The sequence below is a fragment of the Lissotriton vulgaris genome, chromosome 3_1 (genome assembly GCF_964263255.1).
Source record: "Lissotriton vulgaris chromosome 3_1, aLisVul1.2, whole genome shotgun sequence".
NCBI classification, from domain to species: Eukaryota; Metazoa; Chordata; class Amphibia; order Caudata; family Salamandridae; genus Lissotriton; species Lissotriton vulgaris.
Genome location: NC_141689.1, coordinates 1,444,446,178 through 1,444,468,995, shown reverse-complemented (window position 1 = coordinate 1,444,468,995; position 22,818 = coordinate 1,444,446,178). Strand labels below are relative to the sequence as shown.

Genomic DNA, 22,818 nt, shown 5'->3' with positions numbered 1-22,818 from the left:
TGTAGGTATTGGAACCAATTTCCAAGTTTCCTTCTACCCCGAAAACCCCAGACTCTGACGCCTACATTTGATCCCTTCAGCCTGTAAGACCACTCTTGATGTCCTACTGTGAACGGTTGATAGGGGACTCTGGGACAGAGAGTGATTGTGCGTGTCACTATGGTCAACCATGCTACCTTCCTAAACACTATACTTCTGGGTCTGGTGGCTTAGTGGACTAATCAGTCGACTGTAGGGTTATGTGTTCAATCTCATAGTCACAGGTTCAAATCCTGGTGGGTTCACTTAGCCTTTCATCCTTCTGCGGTTGATATAATGAATACCATTGAGTTGGGCAATAATAAACATCTGTTATTCAGTGCCAAGATACCCTTGAGTGAAAGTGCACTTTACAAATACACATTATGTTATTCTATAAAGAGCATTTCTAATTAATGCTTTTATTCACTCTGGTTATAATTTGGTATTGCCTTGGTGGTCCTTTGGCGAATCAATGGCAGCATGATCATTCTGTTTTCTCTAGGTGTACTCCACTTTGGAAATAGCAGGGGTCGGTTGTCAATTAAAATATTTAAAAAGAGCTTAACAACGGTGGCTGTGGGTCTCTTGAGTGATGTGGAGATTGGTTGATCAATGAATTAGGACATGTACTTTTTATAGTGATTTATTAGAACATCCTCATTTGAAGTGCAAATGCTTGGCTTCTCCCACATGGTAACATTTAGATATTTGGTTGTGTGAGGTGTCCAGTGTCAAACTTGTCTGTTCAGCAGTATTAATTGGATTGTTCTGATATGTATTTCCTGTTAAAAATGCAGGAGTGGGGTTACAAGACAGCAGTATGTGCAGTCTGATGTCTTTGTAAGATATGGCGAGTCTCACTGTGAATCCACTTTGGAAGGTGTGGTAAGTTATTTGAAGTTGGAAGGGGACATCTGAAATAAGAGCCTAAGACGTTGCATCAACAGTGGCACAGCATGGGGGCTTGCGGGGTCTGTCCCGGGTGGCACGAGTTTTGGGGGTGCTCTAACCTGGCCTCTCAGGGCGACAATCGCAAGCACCCTCCCCCTCTCCTCAATGCGAACCCCATGGTGCGGCAAACGCAGGGACAACCACCTGCGGGCAAAGGTCTAGCTACACCAGTGTGGGAAAAATGTGGAGGTTTAAGTCCTGCATGACTGTAGTTTTCACACTTCGAGTTGTGGAGGGACAGAGTGTTTGATCATTGTCTGATGACAGAGATGCCACATCCTTGAGAGTAGTGCATGAGTGTAAAAAAATGCTATATGTGAGCATATTCAAGTTAGGTTCTCAAATGCTGCATGACGTGTCGGTTTATGACGGTGCTTTTTCAAGAGTGCATCGATTTGTTTGCTATTTACTTTGTAATCCTGTGAACATGTGCCTATTTTTAGGACATCGAGGTAGATAAGCATTAGCAAAGACAATAGATCTGGCCTTGGGATTCTGGTGAAATGGTTGGATTTGTTTTATTTTGTATTGCAAAGATATGCCACAGAAATAAAAAGAAGGAAAATCATAAAAGGAAACAAATTGCTGTCTAAATATGGGGCCAAATGCTGGCAATAAAAAAACTGAAACAAAAAAATATAGCAATTGCATATAATTTTTGTGGAACACAACTGGTGCTTCTTAACAAGCATTTGTACTTTAAGCAGGGAGAGAAACCTTTTTTTAATTTTAAAGTTAATCATAGGAAAGTTGGATTCTTATTGGAGCAATAAAAAAGAACAGTTATCTTAGAACTAATGTAAGCTAAAAACACAGTATGATAACACGAGGTTGGCTAAAAATAATTTAAAAATGTTACAGAATTGAAAAGAAAAAAAACATAAGCAAAATAAAATACTGGGCACTGAACCCTGGCACTGAAATGCACTGCCTTTTAAGCATATGTGCTCAATTCATCAGAAAAAAAGGTTGTCACTTACAGTGCAAAACAGCCAATGGTTGAAGTGACTGAACTTTTGCCAAATGCTGTCTGGTGTGAAGGGCAGAAGCAAAATGTGAATGCTAAGTTTACATACCAATGGATGAAGGGCGCTGAAGCAAAGGCCCTCTTGTATGTATATATAAATGCATTTTTTTTAATTGTGATCGTTTTTGTTTATATGAGGCTCATGAGACTGCTAAAGCTGCCTCTAGGCCAGACCTTAAAGCAGGGGCCAGTATAAACCACTTTTCATTGGCGATGGCTGTAAGAATGTAAACAACCCTCCGTGTTTTTTCCCAGCTATTTCTGCCTTTGAACACGTATTACACGTAATATGGAGGTCTGGGCTTCTGTCTCGGGGTCAGAAGTCAGGAGCTCGTGTGTTTCAGTCCCACTTTCCTACTTAGCACACCTTGGACCACAAACAAGTCCATTTATCTCCCTGGAGCCGAGTAATCAAAACCAAAGTCATTTGTGTGGCTCTTAAAACTTGCCTCTATTAGTGAGTGACATGGCACTGAAATCTCAAATTAATTGTTGTTTAATTGAAATAGTTTTTTCCCATTACTGGTATAAAATAAGGCGCGCGGTGGAAGGTGGAATCCCCAGCGCTTGGCCTCCAGGCGATATCTGGGTCCTTCAGCTCTATGAAATTTAGCTGGTTGACTTGCATGAAAGTAAATTTGGAAATACATAATTAAGCAGACTATGATTAGAGCCTTGGTACTATTCCTTGCAGTCATTACATTAACTAATTAGGGAAACTGTATATGAAGTAGTAAGACTTATTTCCCCTGATGCAGTCTTGAAATGTCTGCTGCAGACAGGGAATGCATCACAAGGGTAATTTTCCTTTCAATATCTTATTACCTATATCATGTGGGTAACAGGTCAAAGCAAGAAGGGGTGGCCATAAGAGGGCTTTAAAAAAATTGTTTGTTTTCTGCAACTGCACTTTTAGGTATCATTGCAGAAAGCATTAGCCTCTCTGGTTCCTTAATGTGGTAAAACAGTACACATAAGAAGTACTGCTAGAGGGCGGGTTTTGGGTTAGCCCCTATCAGTCATCGGCTCTCGCATTTTTTAATGGCTTGCCATTGGTTGGATGGGCTATCTATCAAGCCTTTGGCACTTCATGGATGGCTGTTTTGTGCCATTAGTCTTACATCTAGGTTCTGGTGATGGCATTAAAGTAGTCCTTTTGTTTAACTGCGGATGCAGTATGAAGTGTAGCTTGTGAATCAGAGTCAATGTATGTTTTTTAATGCATTTACCTTACGGCTATGATGACATTTTAATTGCTGGATTATCATTTTTTTTGTTTAGTAATGGTGCCAAATTTGCCTCTATGGCAAGCTTAGGCTATTCACCAATCACCCTTGCATGTTTATTTGCAGTTTGACACAGGGACCCTATGCCTAACTTACATTTTGTTGTGGCACAAGGGCTTGTTTCATTATGATATTTTCTTTTTAGGACAACCGGAAGCAATAAATTCAGAGTCTCCCAATTAGTACCAAGCCTTCCTCCTAACAAACATCCAGACATTTTGGTTTAGCCAAAGCGGACTACAAAAAAAGTGAGGCATCTGGGCTTTACTAATGCTTGATAACAAATACTTGTGAATAGATTCCTCAGCTGTGGATTGTTTATTCATATGCTTTTCTGGGTGAAAAACACATCCCATCAGGAGGACAGCAAGCCATCACATACCATCGTTCACCTGCGTCCCAGAGAAAGGGGAACGCGCCTTGCACTCCTTGGGTGTTGCCTCATTCGGTTCTCCTGAGTGGATCTGCCTTCGATTTCACCATTTTCTGCTAAAATGTATATTGCATCAATTATTTTTCAAAGACTTGTGTAACTCTTTTTAATTCTTATCTGTATTCCTTTGTGTGCATGCATTTTGTCTTTATGAGAGTAACAAACAGGGAAAAGGTGCTTGCATGTCAGTGACATTAGATTTAGTAAACATGCTTTGGACAGTCGTTTGCTTCAAAATGACATACACGGAAAAGAACTGAGGTCCATATTTATGACTCAGTTTGCGTCTGCACCGCGCTAAGTGGTTCAAGAGTGGTGCAAATCTTATGTCAAATTTTTGAAGCCATGCAAAGCCACTTTGCGTGGCTTTGAGTTGCTCCAAAATTATGGAGTAATACAACACAGCGCAAATGTAGTATACTTGTAAAGCGCACAGCTGCCCCCGCAACGGGGCGTCCCAGCGTTGTATAACACGGTGGAACCCTTCCTGGCTCTCCCTGTGAGATGCCCCTCCTGGGCACCCTCAAGGTGAAGCCTGGCATCCCAGTGTTGTTGGGGCCGTTGTGGAGATTAAGCAAGCTATTGCCCAGAGTTGGAGCGTGGAACCCATGATTAGAGTAGGCGCCGAGGCGAGAATTATCGAGTCAGCGGACATTGAGCCCAAGACCCTGCCGCGTCGGGACTTGAACCCTGGTCCCGGGCCTGATCTCTGCTTCCGAGTCTGCCGCTCTAACCAGTGAGCCGCACTTCTCCACGAATCACTGCATTGCGTTACTCTGCCCTGGGTAGGATTCCTATGGGCCTTGTGTGGGTGTTGTATGGTTTTTAACGCATTCCCAGATTTATAAGACCTGTTAAACCTGGGATTGCACCAAAAAGATACACCTACCCAGAAGCAGCATTACAAGGAGAAATGTTTATTTCTCCTACTTTTTCCTCTTTCTGTGTGTGCTGCATTCTGCTGCGTAGATAGAAGAAAAATCCTCTGAGTCTTGTCTTTTTTGCAGGAAGGTGCTACTTTCTGCATAAAAACAATCCTGCCTACAGCACTAACACCCTTGCACCATAGGCTGCCAAAATGGCGTAAGCGCAACGGAAAAGGACAGGAATGCACCGTATTGGATAAATATGGGAATTCCTGCCTCTTCCCTGTGACTTCCTGAGATGCCCCTGGGCTATTAAACTCGTGAATATTGCCCTTCAAATATAGTAACTACAGTGCATGGATTTAATGTGGCTCCCTGCATTTTATGTAATCGGAGCTTTGAATTTTAATTTGGAAAAAAAGTGTGAATTATCATTTTAAATATTCGTGGGTTTATTGCCAGGTTGGTCTTATAAGATGTGTTTGGAGCCGCCAGATCATCGACGGGGGAAGGTGGGGGGGCTGGGGGCAGGGTAGAACCGGAGGAGTGGGGGCGGATTGAGGCGCCAGCAAAATGAATGCTTCCATTTTTCATTTACTGTTGAGGGAAAAGACCAAAAGTGGACAAGAGAGCACATTTATGAGAAAAGAAAATATGGGGTTTTCTCTGGTTCCTGTCGTGTTTTGTGTGATATTCATTGCTGCTCTCTCCAGGCTGCGCCCGGCTGCAGAGGAAGGCAGCCTACATTTTGCCACAAGCCATGGCTGGCCTAATGATGAGTATTTCATTGGTTCGGAGCTTGGACAACCAACCCCCTCAGGACTGGTAAACGTTATTACTTTTTCGAATCCGCAGATTAGACACCAGCTCCTTTCCTCTTCTGGCTCCCGCTTCTCGGGGCAAAAGGAAGATTGATTAAAATCTCGCACATCAACCTACCCTGGAACAAAATATCAAGTTTGTGCATTCGCAGTTAAAGGGCCAGCGCGTTCAGGCTTTCTATTGCGAAAGAGCGCCTCCATAGCGAATAGTTATTTTTCCTCTTTATTGGTGTGTTTTAACTGTTTAGCTTTGCTGCTTTTTTAGCATAATTTCTGAAAAACACAGAGGGACATATTCACAAAAAAATAGGAAATCTGAACTGTGGTATTTACATTTAAGTATGTAGATATCCTATTTTTTAAATCACAAACTCCTTTAGAAATCTAACCACTCGCTTTATGCTTTTAAAGAAATTGGCAAGAATAGGTTTTGGAGACAACTGCGCTGTCTTGACAGACCTAAACAAGCATTGGCATAGCCAATAGGTCTCGCCTCTGGGACTTTACAAGTGCTTAGCTAGATCTATTGGCTTGTTTTTAAGCTATGTGATCCAACCGGTGCCTTAGAAGAAAAGAGAGCGTTTGATGTACCCAATGATTGGAGATCTTGTAAGTGTGGATTAAAACGATACAAAGACCTTAATGTTTTAGTAAAATGTGTGTTTTTTTCAATATATCAACTTTAGAAGGCTGAGGGACTGAGATGGTGCAAATAGCAATGTACGCAACGTTTGGCTGAAGCAAAGTATTGTGTTTCCCTGTGCCGCTGGATTCAAGCTAGCTTGGCTTACGAGGGGTGATACCCCGACACCGGTTCCAGGATGCTTGTTTCCATTCCAGGGAGGAGCTGGCTTGGCAGTTCGGGCTGGACTGTTCCCATTAGCACAGGGTCAACACTGGGCGTGGCATGGTGAGCAGAAGAATGATGAATTTAACCCAGATCTCTTGACTGGGGGTGAATGTTTTGATTTGTTCTGTATTCCGTCCATCTTTTGTAGTATCTTCAGGCTCCAGAAGATGTGTAGTATCATCAGACTGATTTATGCATCTGTAGCATCAGACTACAAAAGATCTACATGTCTGTAGCATCAGACACCAGGAGATCTACCTGTCTGTAGCATCAGACGTTCTATACGTCTATAGCATCATCAGACTGCTGCAGATCTACGTGTCTTTAGAGGGAAAGAGAGAGAGAGAGAGAAAGAGAGAGCGAAAGGGAAAGAGAGAGAGAGCGAATCAAGGATCGTCCTGGAGACAAACAGGAAGCGCTTTATTGGGAACCATTGAACGCTTCAAGAATGAATAGGCATGTTGATAGATTCACTCAGAGCATACATGGGTTAACCACACCTTCAGAATCAGCAGAGAGCACTTTAAGAATGAATAAGCATATTGGTAGATTCACTCAGAGCATTTATAGGTTAATTACTCCTTCAGAACTAGTTAGCATGTTTAGAGAGGGGATCAGAGAGTGCTAATGAGGGTGAGTACTAATGAGAGAATCGCAGCTTTGTTAAGTGAATCCTATAATCAGGTATTTAGCGTCATCAGGAAGGCTTCTGCGCTAACCAGAACGCGCTTTGAAATGATCGTGGTTCAGGTGAGGATCAGAGAGTGCTTAAGGTGGGCTTGGGCAAGAGATATCAGTCCTGAGAGGGAAGACAGTGTACTCAGGGTGAGTCCAGATCGACTGGATAGATAGATGGATGGACGTTTGAGATGCAGACCGACTGGATGAAGAGATGCGGAGATGGGAAGGCAGGCTGAGTGATGGATGGGGGAGGGTCAAGAAAGCTAGAGCGGATGGATGGTTGGTTGGTGGCTGAGTGATTGACCTAGGTAGTAAGGCGGACAAGACGTTCTTACAGAGGCCTGACAGCTACAAAGAGACGGGTTATTTTAAAGTCTTTAACAGATGCATGCATTTTTTGTCTGGGTCCGTCATAGTTGCGCAGGAACATACTGCAACAACAAGAATTGTTTGGTGTTATGAGGTTTGGTAACTTTTGTTTTTTTAATCTTATAAAATTCAAGTTTTACAACAGGAGCTGCAGACCCAAACTACCTAGGTGCAGACACCCTGCTTGGCTCTTTCTTCTTCCATGGGCGGAGGAGCCATGACAGGGCTCCCGATTTTATCCTGAGCTGTGCAGTCCCGTTGGGTCCACAGCTGTTGACGAAGTCTTGAAAATCAGCTAATTCTAACCATTTCAGAATACAGCGCACCTGTTACTGCTTCCCCCGCCCACAAGAAAACCAAGCATATGCAAAGTTATACTATATTAATCTGGGTGTTGTTATCAGTCTCTGAAGGATGAAAGGTGGAGTAGTGCTCTTCACGGAGTTTACATTTAGGAGATTACTTGTGACACAGATCTTCACAGCAGGAGTTCCCTCACCGCGCAACTCAGCAGACTGAGTCTGCACTTCAGCATTACAGGACCAGACGGCCATGTTGTGACATGACGGCACCCTGGTTCCAATGACATCCTGAACAAATCAGTTGCCTATCTCGGCCCTGGTAGACATGGTCTGGTGGTACTAAGATGCTTAAGAAAGAAAATAATATTGAAAATGTGCTTACAAAAGTTTGTTAAACATTGTACCATTACCCTCCTTTCCCACCACAAATGTCAGCAGTAGGAAACACAATAAGTACAACCCAGCACAGATGGATTTTATAATACGTCTCAGCCATAAACCGCTACAGAAGTTCTCAGAAAGCCCCAATATCTGTTCCCCGTTGTCTGCAGGGCTTGCCAATGTTTGATGCCTGCGCTGGTACAGATGGGCTCAGTACATTTGGGTATAGCAAGTGGAAAGACCCAAACGAAAAAGGGAACGCACTTAAGGTTGCTATGGAAGATAACAGAGGGCCAAAGAGTTTTGAAGAGGCAACGACCGGGAGCACAGACGCCAGGCTGATATTAGGGGGTACTCTTAGAGAAGGGGTGTCCGGGTGTGAGGAGGCAACCTCCAGCCTACTTTGGTGATGTGCATCTGTGGAGGGGGCTGTCGTGCTGGTGTTGTTGTCATTCTCTGTCAGCATCAGCGGGTGGGTGAGATGAGGGTGATGTTCGAACACGGTGCCACCCCAGGGGATGTGTCCGATGCCCGTGTGCGTACTGATAGCTGCTTCCTGCTGTGAGGTGTAGTTGTTCAGGTGGGTGACCAGGTGCAGCCTCAAAGGGTCAGAGGTATCCAGCCCCTCAATGATGCTGAGATACCGTGCCACTTCCACCAGGCACTCTCTGAATCCCAAACTGCGATAGTGCATTGCCAAAGTGTGCACATCGAAGCAGCATAAAGAAAAAAGGAGGGGCGCTTTGTTATAACAATTCCCTCTAGCACTGTAGAACCAAAATCCGATGACAGAGATGTTCACTTCTGTATTCCTGTATTAATATTAACCATGTACGAGGAAGTGCATTGAAAGAGAAAACAAGCGTGGTCGCAAAAGTGAAAGCGACGCACTGTTTTCATTAGTAACATGATCCACAACAACAAGGGAGGAATGCAGCAGCCACAATGCGCGCCGCTGCTCGCTCCCGACACCAAAACGCTAGGGGAGTGAACATTTACAGAAAAGGTGGGACATACACCCGCCTTTGGCCAGTTGCATGCTTTCATTATTGAAAGCCACTCGCAAAGGCCAATGGAATGTGTGGGAGTTGCCAAACCCACAAGGAGAAGTTTCAGGGAAGTTTGGAGTGCTCACAAGAAGCCTCCCATAGAGTAGCGCATGCGCGCTAGGCTCGACCTAAAAATCAGTCAGTAGAAGCTCGGTAGAGGGTACATTCAAAATGCATTGCCAAAAATATTCCTTCAAATCATAAGGGCTGAGTCACAAAAGCTTTAAAAGAAAGTCTGGGTTTGCCTAACCTTAACCTACATTTTGAAGAAAAAAGGACTTTTACAGAATTAACGAAGAATCCCAGGAGCAGTGCTTAGTTTGTAAAAAAACAAAATACCAGGACCCTAGTCAGAAAGCCAAAACAGCACACATTGCCCATTGCCCCTGCCAGCGCTGCTAATGACTATATCAGCACAACTAATAACCATCTCACTCCTAAAAGTCTGCAGCACGGACAATTACAGGCTACTAAAAGCTACAGGAATGGCTCAGGCAGCAGGTATTTGTCATTTTTAATCTATATTAAATAATTAAATAACTGTTGTTGTGCTGATTTCAACAGTAACAAACAGCGCCCTATGTGACCGAGTACCATAAGAGCCGGTGTTGACTATTAAGTGCCGGGAATGAGCACTGGAAACCACCGGCACAAATTAAGCACTGCCCAGGAGTTATCCTAAAAATCAACCACAGTTGTTCTTAAATGCATAACTATTTCTACATTCAGACTTGTAAATAGATGAACTATTCCACGTGCAACTGTAAATTTGCAACGCAAATGCGCATTAGCACAATGCATATTATATTTTTCTTTGTTCCTTCACAATAAACATATTTTTCAGTGTTGCAAAATCCATTCCCCAGCACCCTTCTGAAAAATTGGTGTGTTTCCCTATAGCCATCCAGGAACAAAACCTATTATATTAGCAAACGATTCTCGAGGGAGAAACTGCCTGCAGATTGTTGAATAATACCTGCAAAATGATATGTTTGTGTGTGTTCACCAGCATTACATGCTACCTTACCCAGAAATGCCTACAAACCAACCCCAAAACGTGCACCTGCAAAATCAGTCATTCCATGACAATGGCAGAACCTCCATATGTACAAATTCCATGTGCTGTGGCAAAGGCCCACTGTATCTGTTCTGTGAGTCGGGAATGATATTTTAGAACTGTTAGAATGCTATTTTGCACAGATAAGCTGAAATTGAGTAAAACAAATCTTTATATCCATATTCAGAGGTAACCAGTATTCTTCTACAGCACATAGGCCAAAGGCCAAACGATGAGTCAAAGTCATGACTATTAACTTATAGATGTTTAAATGAGCAGCATACCACTCTCGGCCACAGGATTGTTTACCATTAATAATAAAAAACAAATATGGACATTTAAGGTAACTTACGCTGCTTTATAAATTATTTAGTATTCATATCCATTGTGGTTTTTCACAGCAGAATAAAATGTAACAATATGGTGAGAGTTTTTATAGAGTTGTTACCGCTCTATGGTCCTGATTCACAAAGGGTCTCCGCACTCCTGGCGGATGCCCTATGGTCATGGGGGAGTATCCGCACTCCTGGCGGAGTCCCCGCAGTTTCGGGGGGGTCTCTAAACTCGGGGTAGAATCGCCGCAATGAGAATTCGCCCTGAGTGCAGAGTTGCTCCACGACTGTGGGGTCTCCACCACGAATGCGGAGGCCCTTTGTGAATCAGGCCCTACATATTCAATGCTTGTTTATCTGGGTCCTTGATTTTTTGGGGGGATGAACAACTGTATGTCACATGTATCATAACGAAGCTTGCAGCTCAAGATTTGGGATGATAATATGAAAAAAAATCACCATGAAGTATTTTCTCAATAAGAGCAGTACCTATGAAGGTCATTTCAAAACATCTAGGCACACAGCAGACCTCTTTGGGAGAGTGCATAAATCATAACGCGCCTTGTGCTTTAAAGCCAATGACAAATATTATGACTGTTCTGTGCTTTCATCATCAATAAGCACTAGGAGCTTCCTCTAATGCATCTTAGAAGTAGCATATATCGTTTAACAGAGATGAGTGCAGCTTACCACACTGGTGAAGTTTAGCAGACACACATGTATTTATTTATGTCGTTTTTATTTGCTTGTTTGTTTTGCAAAGCACTGGTTTGTGGCTTTCAGGCGTTGTATTCCTATCAAGAAACCCGGAAAACAGACCCTCTTTAAATCTCTCAACAAATGCTAAACCAGAACTGTGGAAATTCACAGGTTGGCGGTTACTCGTGTATTTTTCTTAGTCCTAAGGGGACATATATTTTCAAATATATCAGACTGGTCCCCTCATGAAGGGTATGGTGGTCCATGTGGGCCGAACTATCATGCATGTCTGTCTTAGGCAAAGGTCAAAGTGAAGCCCTGAATCTGCTTTCGTGGGACTTTACCCCTCTTTAGAGGGATCCAGTAAGGTCAAACTGCGTTGTGAATGCTTCTTTTTAAAGCATGTCTTGAGATTTCTTTTGAAGGATGCCGGAGTTAGCTGATTCTACCTGTCTGGGCTCACAGAGTTCCAAAGTCGTAATGTAATTAGCCCTCCCTTCCCTTGTTTGGGTCTGGTTGGGTGCTCAGCATTTGCTTGGTCTGACCTAAGATGATGGCCAGGCTGTTGAACTAAAAAATTGTAGGCCTGGTTGTCAAATTCCGCTCACAGAGTTTTTCTCACTCTGCACTCCACATAACACGAGGACCTATGCGATCAGAGTTTTTACCTCACTCGCACTCACACAAGTTGAGTCAACCAGCATGCACCGTGCTGTGCCATGCCTTTCCTCTGTCAATGTGGAAGCTACCAACGGGAGGGCAGTGCAATGATCCTCCAAGGATGGGCAGCAAAACCTGCAAGAATCTTCCAGTGTACATTATAACAGAATATCACAGAGTAGTGCATAAAAAAAATTACAATTTGGAAATTTCGGGATTAACAACTTTTAAATTCCTTGGTTCCATTTATTGAGCATGGATTTGGTGTACAGGAAGGGTGAAGAAGAGATCACAGTGATCTGAAATCCTATACGGCCACATCAGCTACATCAACCTATAAAACAACAAACATCAACACTACTGAACATATTTTCAAATGGGCGTTCAGATGATAAACACAAACATACATTGGCCGCTATCTGTAAGTCTTTAGAGAATAGTGCCATTTAGGCCAACTGGGATGGTGGATTACAGTGCAGTACACCCCAGACAAATAGAACTGAAGTAAGAACATCAGCGCATTTCACCTATGTCACTAAACAAAAACTTCAAGTCACTGACTTGATGAGTCTTACCTACAGCAGCTGTGAGTCAGTCAGTTAGCGCGCAGAGATATGCAAACCTGAACTGCGAATTTAAGCACCCTACTGCCACACTATGCAACATTTTCACCCACTAAAGGCTATAGTAGGAGTAAAACAGCTTAACATATGCCCAGAGCCCCCCAAGGCGCACTATAGGCTTTTTATGGAAAATAATGTTCACATAAAGGATATTTATGATTTTTCTATGGTTACATCCGATATTGCATTGACATGAATTGTTTTTTTCAAAATAGTGTTTTCTCAATTTATCTTTCAAGATCTGTTTTGTTCTTCCACGGCTGGACAGAAGAGGCACATGTTCCGGAATAATGAGACTGCCTATGATTGTGTGGCTGTCAGGCCTTTGGATTAAGTGTCCTTATCTGTCAATTAAGCCTTCGGGATCATTACTTCAACACAATAACCGTCGCGGAATATCTAGGCCACATTAGTGTCATCTTAACATTTGCACTTCACAGGCAGCCAAGACTAGCGATAAGGGATATAATAAATGAATAGCGATGACCGGTAAAAGTCCCTCATTTTATCCCGGATTACCAAACTCAAAGCCGCGGCTCAGAAACAGAAGTATTAAAGAATCAATCCTATTTCCATCAACCCTGCCACCAAAACCTCAGTCAGACCATGCACCAAAATTTGCTAAGTGTGATTTAGCTCCTCTGTGAAGCTCTTTATTATGGAGAGAACTACATTGTTGCATAATGATGCAAATGTATACAAAGCAGTATTTCAGCTTTGTCCCCAAAACCACCATTACCAGACAAATCTCTTACTCCCAGAATCAATTTACAAGTTGCAGCTGCCAAGTCTTTGTGTCTTGGTCAGCAATGACACCCTTAGATGCTGTTAGTTAAGCTGCATATTTACATTCACAATATGCACACATTCAGTTATTTTAGCTGTCACCAATACACATTGTACATTTTCTTTTGGTATTTCAAGTACTTTGTTGGATCTTTGCATGTTACACTTTTAACATATCCAGGCACCTACGCGACCAGGTATTCTACCAACTTTCAGATTAGGCTTGAAAATACTTTTAGATGAAAGAAAGAAATATATATACATTTTCAGGCTTAGAGTTTTGCATAAATTATGTAAAAAAGGAAGCCAGGATCTCTGGGTAGTTTCCAAATTTAGGCAGAGAGCAGCTCCTATATAGAGCACCCCGCAACACTTTAAATATGTTCATCTCAACCGTCTGTTTTTCTAGCTAAGTTTTTAGACATAAGATTAGCACAGAGAAATCCATACCGAGCTGGAAAGTGGCAGTCTTTTCCCATTTTTTACAGCAAAGTGTTTAAGGATAGGATTAACTAGTAGGCAAGACTCTTTAATCGAAACGCGTTGTACATATATATTCACAAAGAAATTGCAATTTAACTACTTTCCTCAGATAAATTATAGACCTCTTTTAGAAAGAGGTCTGTTTGTTATTGTATGCATTCTTTCTCATTTCATAGACCCATAGAAATCTACATAGTACAAAGAGTGCTAGATCAGTCTGTTCTATTTCTCTGCTTGCTGTAACAACAAATATTATACTTTGAGTCTGATTTAGAGCTTGGTGGATGGGTAAGCCCTTCGCAGACTTGGCAGATATGCTGTCTGCCTTATTAAAAGTCTGATAGGATACAATGAACTCGTAATAGGACACTTATCAGATTTATGATGGCGTAAGCGATCCACTAGAGTCTAAAAGTAGACCGAAGTCTACTTCCCTCTTTGTGTTTCCCATTCTTTCTTCAATTGTTTAATTATATTGTCCTCAGTCCCAGTCTATAAGACAGTTCTAGACATTTATTACTCTTTCTATAAATAAAATCCTCTGGATATTCTGCTTCTCCCAGCAAAAAACTTTCCTTTGTAAAGACACACCTCTGCTGGACTGCCTTCACATTCTCCTTTATATTTAAATTCCCGAGGTATCATGGGTAGTCCAGGATATTGTGGCATTGATTGAAACATTTTCCAATATAAAAAGGACATTGTGCAGCACACTATGCCATTCCATGCAGCACCTTTGAAACATGTGTTTACTCCCTACTTTTTGCTACACACCACTAGCGTAGATAACTTGAGGGGACCCCCTGCAAAGTACAAGGAGGGCCCCCCAGGCCCCCCCTCTCAGGCCTGGGGCAAGCCACCTGGGCATAGTGCAGGATGGTCCCCCGGGAGCTCAGGCCCCCCTGCACCAGGGTGTTTCGGGCGGCTAATTTTATACCACTGCTGCACACATACCAAGGGGTTTCAAATAACCTTGTGCCACTGGGACACCAAAAATACAGCCTTTATCACTTTATTGTTAACAGGTGTCTCTCTCGCTCTGTCGCTCCACACTTGAGATTTTTGTATGTTGGATATTGGGATGAATGACGTCACTGTGTTGAACGTGTGGAAGAAATCATTGAAACGGAAAACTCAAATCACTCAAATGTAAAATAAAAAATGGTCTTTGGACATGCAATAAGAAAATAAGAGATGAGTCGGTCAATTTACTAGACATAGATGGAAATAAAATGCATCCTTGCCACTTTGAGCTTGTCTCCCAAATGCACACATACTTGACAGCTTTCCCTCACACCGCTCAAAACAGTCCCTTGCCTGGCACTCTGTCCCCGAATCTTAGATCTGGCGTCCTGCCTTTCCAGCACTGCAAACGTACCTGGCACTCTTCCCTGTCTACACCTCAAGAAAATATTGTACATATTTCACTGCTCCCTGTAAAATAGGGGTTTTATACTTCTGCATTTTGTCAAATAAAATCACCCAAATGTGTGGTATAGGTACATTTATTGTTTTCTGGAGTTAGGTGGGCTAAGGGTTCTGACAAACGGTGTGGTCACTAATGTCAGCGAGTGGGCAAATATATCACTTGCTTTATCGGCATCTTCACCTCTGGCGAATGGATTAATTATTTTCATGTTATTTTCTTCCCTTGTTGGAAAGAGCAAGGGCTGTTTTCTTGTTTACCTTTGCAGTATTTGGCAAACTAGTTTTGCGTGGCAACTTAATTTTCCTAGTAGCAACGTACGACAACATTTCGAAATACTCCTCTTCAGGGATAACAACATTCAAATACACATCATAGGGTGCTAAGCGTCGCTATTGTGGCAAACCCCCCAACAATGTACACCCAAACAGATAAACACCAGTATAATTTTCTGCCCATATTTGGTGTTGTTACAAAACATGTTTTAAACGTCGTAAGTCTGAAGAACATGGCTTTCAAGTCCTAAAAGCAGTAAGACGTGTGACTTTCTTTAAAAATGAAAGTGTCAAAAATGAATGCATTTGACTTTTTACAAGCACTGTACAGTTAATTGCTATCCATGGTGTATCAGATGCCTAGCTCTCTTCCTTCCAGAGAGCTTTTTCTTCTTTCGGTAAAATTGTATCTGTCCAAAACGGTAAACGCACATAATTTATGCCAAGACTGGCACATATAGATTGAGTCGGGTCTGGTTGGCTACGGTTTTGCATCTGGAGGGGCTATAGTCGATAATGTTTAATGAACAGCCGCCCGCCACGCTTTGTCGATCACGTGCGCAGAGCCTCTCTCCGAGGGCCTGCCAGCTGCAGTTCTGCTCGGCGGATCTCACAGAGGCGCGCGCTTTTGGCGCGCTTTGGTGGGTTTCGGAACTTAATTTCGTATGCTAATGGGACATGCTGCTGGATGTTATGCGGCGCTCCCCAGATGCCCACAGTCAAAAATAACTCCTTTGCAGTGCTCTTTTGAAACCCACCCCAGGTAATAAAATGTGAACCGCATTGCACAGAGGTACACTTTGATCACGGTTTATAAGGCTTTTTAAGATTTTATTTCCATTTTTATAGAGGACTATCTGCACCTTTTTCAGTTCTTCAGAAGCGAATCAAAGAGCAAAGATAACATTAAGGAGCAGGGCTGACGTATATGGAATATTGAGACAGAGAATTATGTTTGTTTAGAATAGCGAAATGGTTCTTTTTGGCGCTTTGGGAGGCAGATCCCTTTTGCTGTTATCACAGCTTTGCTCGCTTGAGAAGTACAAAATATATTTATACTTGATGCAGAAATATCTTGGAATTAAGCCACAAGTGACAGAGACCACCTGCCACCCTCAAGCGCAAAACAGCATAAAGTTGGCACAGAGCTGACAATTCAACAGCACTCCCTGCACACTTCACCAGTTCAAATAAAGTAGGCCTTAAAATACCAAACCATCAAGCGCACAATAACACATCATATCTGTTTACCTACCTGGTGAAGCTTCTTCCTAGGCTCCTTTAACAATGGCATATTTTATTGACTTCTTCCTGCAAATTGTCTCTTCCTTGCTAGAAAAACAAGCATTGGCAATGCCAATAGATCGCGCATTTGTGAGAGTTAAAGCTATTGGCATTGTGAATTACAAACTCTTTTACCCATGTGTTTTGGTTTGGAGTGGGTGTATGTGGAGTGGAGGGAAATTATGCAGGTGGATTGGAATGGTTAGTTATGGAATTGTATGTGGTGAAATTGTGTGGTGTGGAGTGGGTTTGTGTAGTGGAGCTATGTGGCATGGTGACTAGATGGGGTGAGAGCTGCACAGAATAGATAGCCTATATCAGGATGTGTATACACCAATCTATACTGATGTCAAGATATGCTGACTTCAGGATACACCAACATTAAGGTATGTCAATGTCAAGCTAGGCTGACAACAAAATATGCAGATGCCAAGAAACGCCGTTGTAAAGATATGCTGATTTCAGTATACAACAACATCAGAATATGCTGATGTCAAAGTCTGAAAAGGTTGTAGTGCTAGTTCTAGAAAGCACTAATTACAACTGGACGTCTGTGGGTGAGTGTGCCTGCTTGCGTATGAGTGTGTTTAGTTATACTGTTGCGTTGAGTGTTTGAAGGACAGTGCGAAGGTGGATGCACACAGGTGTTTTTCGGCAGGACAATGAGTGGGATGGACAGGCGGAGGTGGGTGTTGGAAGGACAGAGGTTGGGTGGATGGATGAGCTGGCAAATGGATGGATAACAAAGTCTGCAATGTGTGTGGGTGTGTCTCAATATATAAATTCCTGGGAAAGCAAAACCATTTGTTATGTTATGTTATGTTAATTGTTTTATTAAGCGCGTCTGTTACCCTTGGGTGTCCTGGCGCTAACTGCTGTCCTGGAGAGGGGAGAGATTGAGGAGGAGACTAGAACAACCAAGGTTTAAGCATTTTTCTGAACAGTAGCAAATCAGTGCTGTTCCTCAGGAAGAGGGGAAGCTGGTTCCACATCTTTGCGGCACCTACCACTAAGCTTTTCCCACCCCAATGAGCTTTTTTTACAGGTGGGATTTTCACTAATTTTTGAGCCGATGAACGTAGCAGCCTAGAAGGCAGGTACCATTGAAATTGATCCTGCAGGTAGCGTGGTCCTTGGTTATGGAGCGATTTAAAAACAAGACATAGGGATTTAAAATACACTCGTTGCCTTACTGGCAGCCAATGAAGTCTATGGATTTCATTCGAAATCGGAGAGAATTTTGGTATGCCAGATATCAGCCTAGCAGCGGTGTTCTGCAGCATCTGGAGTCTGTGCAGCAGACTCTCTTGGATGTTTAAATAGAGGCTGTTGCAGTAGTCCAGTCGCGACATAATCAATGCCTTGACCACCGTCTGCCGACTCTCCTTAGGCAGAAAAGGAAGAATTTTCTTGGTGGTCCTGAGAGTGAACATAGTAGATGACACAATGGCATTAACTTGCCTTTTCATGTCCAGTTTATCATCTAGGTACACTCCCAGGTTTTTCACTTGCGTGGAAGGTGATGGAAGGGGCCCCAAGGAGTCAGGCCAACATTCAGGGGCCCATAAGTTAAAATCATTGCCAAAAAAAGGATAACTTCAGTCTTGCCTGAGTTTAATTTAAGACAATTACTGGACATCCAGGAGCTGACAGCCTCCATACAGTCATGTAGCTTGTGGCTTAAAGTCCTTTCAGCTCCTGGGAGAAGAGATACCACTATCTGCGTATCGTCTGCATAGGAGGTAAGATGGACACCAAAGGATCTAATCAGTGAAGCCAGATACGATACACAGAAGTTAAATAAGGTGGGGCTTAATGCTGAAACCTGTGGCACCCCACATGGTAGTTGGAAAGGGGGGAGCAGAAATCACCTAGGGCCACTATCTGCTGGCGATCGGAGAGAAAAAGATTTAAAAACCTTCCAGGGGGTGTTCTGTACTCCGCAGGCTGACAAACGGTCCATCAAAAGAACATGGTGGACCGTGTCAAACGCTGCGGAGAGGTCCAGCATGATCATTGCTGCTCTGCCACCCTGGTCCAAAGTTTTCCTGCTCTCGTCAGTAGACTTTAAGAGGGCAGTTTCTGTGTTGTGGCCCTCCCAAAAGCCATATTGGGTTCAGTCAAGTACACTCTTTTGTCGCAAGTTAGAGAACGTACTGCCTGTATTTCACATCCATGTGCTATTCCGAGTTATCGCACCAGCTTCTTGAGCTAGTATGTTCCATACACATGATAGTGTGTGCACTATATACATAAGATCCTGCGAGGAGTCTGGTTAAGTGCACCTCTCAAACAATTCGCAATGCTGGCTTCCAGTTGACCATTTAACTAGCCTAAAGCTAATCAAATCACATGTATCTGGAATGAAGAGTGTAGCGGCAATCCGTAGTAGTTGCTTAAAGCACTGCAGTGAAAGTTAACTCGAGGTGTTTTGGAAAAATGAAAGAGAGCTTCATTTAGTTCTCTAAGAGTTATGATTTTATATTAAATTAAAAAAAAAGAAAGGTGTTGGATTTTTGTGCACTTTTACTAGCCCAGCTGTTTCTTGAAAAACAGAGATCTAGCTGAACAGAGGTTTACCACTCAGAATCTAGAGTTCAAATAGCTATTGTGTTGTATTCATAGCACCTCATCTCATTCTATAATCTACAAATGCTATACCACTTTAGTGTTGCACCAGGCATGTGCAACATAACACAGGCAGTATATCCGTTCCAGCCGAGAACAGTGTGACAACATAAGTACTGCCACTGTATTTTGCACAGAAACAAAGTGACATGAGCATAACCACCAGCATCAGACACAGAACAACGGGTGAAAGGGCCAGTGTTACCTGCTGAAACAGTGTGACAGTGCCAATATTAAGTTTATCCGGCATGCAGACACAGCTGCAATGGCAGTGTTACCTATACCCGGTGTGCAGAACAGTACAGCAACAGCAATACTACCAGCACAGAGTAGTATGATGAATGAAATGCAAACCAAAAGAAATAAAGAAATCTACCCTGTGGATTCAGGGACACCACCAAGCAACTTAACAGTAAGCCTGGGCAAAGCACTATGCTACGCTCGCATAGTTAGCAAAGTTTGCGCTACTTCGCACTATGCGAATTGCACGTAGCACAGTGCAAACACACGTCGCGTAGCGGTCATTTTTTGCTTGCGCGTGGTCCTCAACGTCAAGTTGGTGACCCCGAGAAAGCAAAATGACATCCCGGCGAGACTTTTTCCTCGTTCCCGATCAGTAACATCAAGTTGCCAATCGCAAACATGGAAAATAAAGCTCCAGCTGAGCTTCTCAACGCGGGGGGGGGGTCAGGTTTCTCATTGCGAGTAGTCGCGTATGCTCGCGACTACTCGCGATGAGAAACTGCCAGTCCGTGTTGAGAAAGCTACAGCTCGAGTAAAAATCTATTTGAGCGGCAGTAAAAGACAGCTCGCACTGTGCAAGATGCCGTTTTCAATTATTGCACAGTGCGGACAAGCATCCTGCACCGTGCAATAATCGCGGTTTGCGTAGCGCTACGCTTAGCTAGCGTAGTGTGAAGTGCACTTCGCGTAGCTACACGTAGCGCTACTTCGCAAACTATGCCTATGGTTACTTAACAGCTAGATTTCCAGACACAGTTGAATAGCTCTCAGATGTAGTAGGCTACACGTGGCAAATGGCTACTGTGAACACAGACCTTTGACCAGAGTGAAGCTGATTCATTTCAAATGAAACACTCATGTGTTAAATTGCATGCACACACTCCAAACAGTCAGTAAATACACAGTAAATGTTCCACATTGTGACAAACATAAGCTAAGGACACATCTCACTAACGTTTCTAAAATAATAATTAAGAAGCCCTAATCCTGTATTGGTCTGCCTCGGTTTTCTGCGATCATGCTTCTACTTCTCAAACCCCTCATTTTAGGATCATACTCTTTATAGTTGTATTTACCAGGAATGGATATTTTACAGTGAGGTTCTTATTTGAAGATTCAGACAACTGGTAAGAGAAAGAACCCATATGATGACTTCTTAGACGAGATGTTCGAAACATGGCAAGGACTAAACCAGCTGACGGTAATCACCACAACACAGGGAAGACCCAACAACTTCCGTTGATTGTTATATATACATTTTCTAATCACAGAAGCATGAGTAAAAGCAGGCACTAAGGATCTCTACTTGCCTTTCAGTGCAGGGATGCAAGAACATGTACTGGAATGCTTTTGTTTGCCGTGATGATTAACTTTTAGAAAAGGGCCTGAATGTTCCCTCTCTTTGAAAGAATGACACCAGTGGTCATATCACTGTGGTTGTGTTTAGTAAACATAGAAGTAAATAGTCCAACTTGCTTATTTTAATTTATTGAATCATGTGGCCAAGTGGTGCAGTGGAGTAATTATCACGCAGTGCGATGATGCGGGAACATGTACTGGAATGCGTTTTTTGAACCTGTTATACCATGGCGATTCACCTGTAGAAAAGGCCTGAATGTTCCCCCTTTCGAAATAACGACACTGATGGTCATATTGCTGCGGTTGGTTTTAGTAAACATGGAAATGAAGAGTCCAACTCCATTATTTTAAATGATTGAATTATGTGGCCAAGTGGTGCAGTGGAGTAATTACTACTATAATTCAATTGGTTTGTCGTGAGGTAAGGGCTCGGTTAAGAGAAAGCCCAGGGCAGTGAGCCGGTTTGAGTGGAAAAAAGTCCCTGAGCAGCGCAGCGGGCAAGTATCAAATGAAACAAAAGAAAGGCTCATGAAGCACGACCACGGACGCTGCGCTAATGAAACCCAAAAACACAAACACTTAATGGAAATGCGAGCTGAGCCTGGATCGTAATACTTAAAACACACACATTGCAATGTCTCAGATCAGGGAGATCTGGGGTGAAGGGCAACAGAGGAAAAAGAGTTCTCACAAAACAACAGATAAAGAAATGCCAGCGTAAGGAAACTGTACTTGGCTGGTGCTCCTCAGCCTTGACAGAAAGTGAGGTATCGGCTGGATAAACAATTAAGGAGGCAGCAAAGAAGTGCGAGCAGTAGGCGGGAACAAAAAGTTGTTTTCGTGAATACTGCAGGTCTTGCAGACAGCACATGTGCACTACCTAGGCTCGACCTAAAAAGTGCTTACAAGATGTATGAATATGAATTTAGAGGAGTAAAAGAAAACTATATATATAAAAAAAATGAAAATCTATAGTAGAAAAACAAGGGCAATTTACTTGTAAACCGAGTTTCACACCTCATAAATCATCCATAGTTGGACAGTCAGAGACAGCTTCCGTTATGAAATTTTGGCCCTGTTTTCTTATTGGTTTTAACCTTGATTTACTGAAATCCATTGCCGAGTTACAATTCTATGTCCTTGCCCAAACAATAAACATTAATTGCAAAGAGAAAAGTTCACAACTTCAGTGAAAAATTAAGCTGTATCTCACGTCATATTGTCAGAATGGCTGACTCTCACTAAAAATAAGTTCATAGTTTTTGCACTCCTTACACCTCAAAATCCACAATAGATACAAGGTTCAACACTAAGTGCAGCAATGGTAGAGGTAAGTGATGAAATGAATGATTCACCTCCCACTCAACCATGTCTGGTCCCCAATGTTGATGTCAAGGGCCAGTGTTGCACACTGGCCTGTCATCAAACAAGGTCTGCCAAGGACAGCAACAATACCATGGTGATGTTCCAATGGCTAACACACAAATGCTGCTTCAAAGCACACGCCCATGGTGGTATAAACACGTACACATATCAGAAAACCGTTTCTCACTTATTAGCTTGAACAACACTTTCCTAACATTTCTACAGTGTACATTTTTTGAGTTGATATGTTATGATAACTCAATGGGATACGCAACTGCTGTTACGTGAATCCCTAAGCTACTTGAAAGTCATGGCAACAGAATCTCAGTAGGCTTGCACAGCCCCTCATGTTCGTAAGTTCAGGGGTGGCTCCTCTGCTAAGGTGGAGGAGCATCGCACCACTGCTCTGCGAGCAGTAGTTAAAGGGAAACTAAAACGATAATAACCAGCATTATTATCATTTTTGTTTCTATTTCCTAGTGTGGGTGCGGCTGGACTGCCAGGGCAGGGGCGAGGGGGAGGAGTGGTTGTTCTCTCGGGCCGACCATAACAGTCATGGGC

General features: G+C 42.8%; 1 protein-coding gene and 1 pseudogene across 5 annotated transcripts in view; one reads left to right on the top strand and one right to left on the bottom strand.

The window, feature by feature from the left end:
- The window catches only part of EPHA5 (EPH receptor A5), a 726,990-nt gene that overhangs the window by 626,935 nt on the left and 77,237 nt on the right, over nucleotides 1–22,818 (top strand). The window lies entirely within an intron of this gene.
- LOC147728024 (hairy/enhancer-of-split related with YRPW motif protein 1 pseudogene) lies at nucleotides 8,122–22,110 on the bottom strand (annotated as a pseudogene).